General features: G+C 55.4%; 2 protein-coding genes across 2 annotated transcripts in view; both read left to right on the forward strand.

The window, feature by feature from the left end:
• The window catches only part of RIPOR1 (RHO family interacting cell polarization regulator 1), a 16610-nt gene continuing 11516 nt past the window's right edge, over positions 1–5094 (forward strand). The window contains exon 1 of the mRNA XM_014464938.2: positions 1–121. The gene's annotated coding sequence lies outside the window, so the exon portion shown is untranslated. The remainder of the gene's footprint in view (positions 122–5094) is intronic.
• PSKH1 (protein serine kinase H1) overlaps positions 104–5094 on the forward strand; it is a 287836-nt gene continuing 282845 nt past the window's right edge. The window contains exon 1 of the transcript XR_002831820.1: positions 104–121. The gene's annotated coding sequence lies outside the window, so the exon portion shown is untranslated. The remainder of the gene's footprint in view (positions 122–5094) is intronic.

Genomic DNA, 5094 nt, shown 5'->3' on the forward strand with positions numbered 1-5094 from the left:
GGGCTGCAGGGCGGCGGGTGCTGGGAGAGGCGGGCGCCGGCCGCGGCGACAGCGGCAGCTGCGGTGCGACCAGGCCAGGCAGCGGAGAGAGCGCGAGGTCCGCGTAGCCCAGCTCCGCCATGTGAGTGTCCCCGCCGTTTCCGGGAGCCGCGGTCCGGGTGGGGGCTGGAGCAGCGGGTCCGATGCCCCCCCCTCCTGCCCCCCAGTCCCCAGCCAGCGCCGCCCCGCAGGTCCCGGATCTGTTGCCCTGGCTGCGGGCCCTGTTCCACATCACCCCGTACCCGGGCCCCGGGCCGCGCGGTGTCGTCCCTCCCCTCCCCCTGGGCGCGGAGGACGCAGCTTCGCCCCACAAAAGCCGTCGCCTGCGGGCCCTACCGCGCCCGGAGCTGCCTCCTTCCAAACCCACAGCCAGTCCCAGGCGGGCCGGTGCTCCCGGGCTCTGGAGTGGGCCAGGCCTGAGGGCGGGCCCTCGGCGCCAGCCTGGGCCCTGGCATGGTCGCTTCCCGGGAGCCCCGCTGCCTTCGCCACTGGAGAGGCTGAGCTAGGAACGGGGAGGAGGCGAAAGGGGGTCCAAGTCGGCCTCCAAGATGAGCTCATCTTCCCGGCCCCACCGACCGACCTAAGCCGCTTTGGGGCCTGGCCCGAGGTGTCCGAGCCTGGCCTGGGCTTTCCGCCCAACCCGGTGCGGCTGAAGCCGGAGAGGATCGCCCCTGCGCGGTGGGAGAACAGACCCTGTCCCTGGGAATTGGAGGCTGGTGTGGGGTCCCTGCAGCAGCCAGGCCTGAGCACCCTGCAGAACTGGTTTGGGGAAGGGGCTGCTCACCGGGGATGAGTTCGGTCTCAGCACCCCCCTCCCCCGGTGAGGCCTGAGTGCAACTTCTGGGATTGACCCTTCCAGGCCAGTTCTACCGGTTGCTCCTAAAGGATGTTCAGGCTGGCGGGTGAGCACATTCTACGTGCAGCCTCATATAACAATAACGGTGCCCCAGGCACCATCCGTGGGGCCTGGCCCTGGTCTGTAGTATTCAGCGCCCGCACAGCCTTCTTGGAGGGTTCTGACAATCTGGCAGATGCAGAAACAGGCCCAGAGAGGTTAAGTAGCATTCTCAAGGTCACACAGCTGGTTTGGAGAGGTGGGAATTAAAATTCTTGCCTCTGCACGTACTATCCACCTCCGTGGCAAGGAGGGGGAGAAGGGGAGGAGGGAGGAGGATGAGAACCAGAGAGTGAAGTACAAAATACTCCAGCGAGACACTAGGAGGCTTGACTTAGCTCCCACTTCAACCCTCACTCTGAGTCCTGGATCCTGTTGGGGCAACAGCCAGAGAGCTGGGAGCCTGAACTTGAGTGGGGGAGGGAGGAACACGCAGGGTGCCCAGGATGGTTCCTGAGGGTGGAAAAGCTGGCGGGTAGGGTGCCGCTGAGTCAGGGCAACCCCTCGCAGAGCCTGGGACTCCACGGCCCTGGCCCCAGGAAGCCGCTAGGCTTCCAGCATGAAGCCGACCGGCTGGGGAATGTGACCAGCTGACTAGGGAGGGGGCCGACAGGAAGTGAGGCCACCGGGCTGCCTCCGCCTGGTTCCGGGGTGGGGGGTCCCAGGCCGTGCTGCGCCCCTCTCCCTCCCTGCTCCAGCAGTTTGGCATGACGTCAGCAACCGGGTTTGGGGCATTGCCATGGAGACCGGGGCAGGCCCAGGAGGGACCCCATTCTCCCTTGCAGCCCCCCTTGCCCGGGTTATTTTTAGCTTCTGTTTACCTCAATCGGGGCTGTCGTGGCTGGGCAGTGGGGCGGGGCTGGACTGGGACTTCCAAAGCGGCGATTGGCCTGGTTTGATTGGTTTGGCAAACCGCTGAGCTGAGCCGCGCAGGTGGTGGGACCTCCTGTCTCACACAAGTGCACCAGTTTGGGTGTGTAGAGGGCATTGGGGGTCGCAGGATCTGGAGTCATGAAGGTGGCCAGAGCTCCACTGCAGGCCCTGTCACCTTTGGGACCTGGGTTCTTTCCCATGTCCAGAGCAGACTTCAGGGCTGGTGTGAGTCCAGAAAATCCACTGGCTCTTGTCAGCCAACCCCCGGCTCAAGGGATTCAGTTCTTTCCTTTCCCCGCAGCAGAGGGAGATCCTGCCAATCCACCCCATGAAATGGTCACTCAGATGGATATGCCGATAGTCACTTGGGAGGAGTCTGGACCAACAGTAATACAACCTGGTCCCTGTGGGACGACAGGGTTGGGTTGGTGGCAGCAAAGCCCGAGTCAGAGAAAGAAAATCGATGGGACATTCAGCATGCTCTGATCCAGCCCACCCACTCAGTTCCAGAATTCCAGGGGACCCCTACCTTGCCCCATCCCAGGGAGTAGAAACTTACTTGCTGATATGAGAAAGGGGGGAAGGGACAGGGACACTTGTATGTGGGGTATGGGAGTTAGGGTAGGCCAGACTTGAAATTTACCCCTCCAATAGCTCAGGATCTGCTGTTCCTGTGTCTGGGCAGCCCAGTTCACTCTGCCTCCCCCCCCTACCCCCCCATTCAGCTCCCTGCCTCCTTCAGGCCCAGAGGGTACTGCAGTGAGCCAACCCGACGGGCCCCAATCTCCAGAGTTCACAGTCTGGTTGGAAGACAGACCCTAAAGGAGAACTGAAGACCTAGTTATGTGGCCTCAGGGATCAGAGGGAGAAGTTATGAGATACCTAAAAGGGGAACCAACCCCGGGCAGACTTCCTGGAGGAAGAAGTCATAGGGTAAGACTTGAAAAAGGAGAGGGAAATTGGTCAGGGTGAAAGTAATTGGAAGAGGGTATAGGAGCAATGGGGGATGCTGCTCAAATGCTGAAGAGCCTTGCAGGTATTGAGAGAGAATCTCAGTAGCTGGAACAGGAAGACCATGCGGGGAGCAGGGGACTGTGACGGGAGAAGTGATTGAAGGTATCTGAGGGAAGTGACAGTCTTGTGGGTCATGTTAGAGAGTCTGGACTTTATCTTTGGAGCAGGAAGTTACCTATGGATGTTTCACAAGGGTCAGAATAGAGGGACATTAAAGATTTAGAGTCCTGTGGTCCGGCCTCCTGAATTTGAATCCCGGCCCTGCCATTTACCAGCTGTGTAATCTTGGGCAGGTTAATAATTGTTAATAACAACAATTAGTATTTGTGTGTTTTCAGTGTGGTAGTGTGTCCACCCCAATTTCCCTACCTCACATGCAATTCTGCCTTCCCCAAACACCCCTTATGGAGGAAAGTATATCATTTCATTCCCCCAATAGCCCTGTGACATAGCTGTTGTTATTATTATTGTTACCCTCGTTTAACAGATGGGTATCCGAAGACCAAAGAGGTGAAGGAATGTCTTGCCCATAGCCAGTTAGCCTCAGGTTTCTCATCTATGAAATGGGACTAATAAGACATACCCCATAAGGTTGGTGCTAGAATTCAAAGAAATGATGTTTGTCAATTACGGTGTAGTGCAGTGATGGCGAACCTATGACACGCGTGTCAGAGGTGACACGCGAACTCATTTTTTTGGTTGATTTTTCTTTGTTAAATGGCATTTAAATATATAAAATAAATATCCAAAATATAAGTCTTTGTTTTACTATGGTTGCAAATATCAAAAAATTTCTATAGGTGACACGGCACCAGAGTTAAGTTAGGGTTTTTCAAAACGCTGACACGCCGAGCTCAAAAGGTTCGCCATCAGTGGTGTAGTGTCTGGCCTATAGAAAGCACTAGGTAAAGCACTGATTTTGGCATTGTCAGGTGACTGGAATTTTAAGGAGAGCACTATTGTTACTGAATAAAGAATAGATCAACCGGGCCCGTGTGACTAAGTGGTTAGAGCGCTGGCCTGTGCACCCAAGGGTCACAGGTTTGATTCCCAGTCAAGGGCGTGTACATTGGTTGTAGGTTCACTCCCTGCCCCTGGTTGGGGCACTTGCAGTAGGCAACCAGTTGGTGTGAGAGAGACACATCGCTGTTTCTCTCCCTCCCTCCTGTCTGCTCTCTCTGAAAAGGAATGGATCATTATGGGTAAGAGTGGAGACGGGGAGTTCATTAAGAAGCTGCAGTAGGGTTCTAGGTGAGAGTTGGTGTAGCTTGGACCTGAATTCTACCTGTTGGGGTAGAGGAGAGGGGGCAGGATCCGGAGATGGCAGAAGGAGGTGGCTTGGTGGATGTGGAGGGTAACAGAAACTGAGGCATCCAGGATGACTCCTAGTTTCTGTCTCATGGAACGGGGTCAGTAGACAGTAGAGGGAAGTGGTGAATTCAGTTTGGGAACTACCAAGTCAGCACATCCCTGTAGGCCCACTCTGCACTGCCATTCAGCTTCTGGGAGACAACAGGCAGGCAGTTGGACACACAGGCCTGAGGCTCAGAACAGCAGTTTGGGCAAAGAAGAGATAAGGAAGCTGGCAACATTTAGATGGCACTGAACTGTGGGAGGTGTACACAGCCCAAGGGTGGGAAGAATGAGCCCCAGTTGGGGATGGGGAGAAAGACAGATCCTCTGTGGGAAAATAAGATGTGCAGCCAGAGATCGGTGGTAAACCAGGGGCATGTTGCCTCTTGAAATTCAAGGGAAGGAAGGGCTTATGGACGAGGAGGAGAGCCACAGGGTGAAAAGCTTTGCTGGGATCAAGCAGAATAAGGACTAAACATTGGATACTGGATTCAGCAGCAGGGAAGCACTGGTGACCTCGTCCAGACCAGTCAGGGAGTGGTGGGTACAGAAGGCGGTCCAGGATGAGAAGAGGAGGGGGTGGTGTGGAGAGGGAATGGAAGTACACATCTCTTCCGTAAACTTGGCTCTGAAAGGGGGTGAGGGGTGGGGTTGCTAGAAAAAAAATCATGGGTCCACAGAGGGTCTCATTTCTTTGTGTAGTTATTTATTTAAAGTCAGCTTGATATTGAAATATAATATGCATACAGAACGGGCACATTCAGTGTACAGCTCGATACATTTTCACAAGGGAACACAACTACATAGGATTAGGAATAGAACCCAGATTAGGAAATTGAACATCAGCACCTTCCCTGGAAGCCCTCAAGGTAACTACAATTCCGATTTCTAATAACCATAGATGAGTTTGGGCCATTTCT

This window comes from Myotis lucifugus, unplaced genomic scaffold, assembly GCF_000147115.1.
Source record: "Myotis lucifugus unplaced genomic scaffold, Myoluc2.0 scaffold_274, whole genome shotgun sequence".
Classification (NCBI taxonomy): Eukaryota; Metazoa; Chordata; class Mammalia; order Chiroptera; family Vespertilionidae; genus Myotis; species Myotis lucifugus.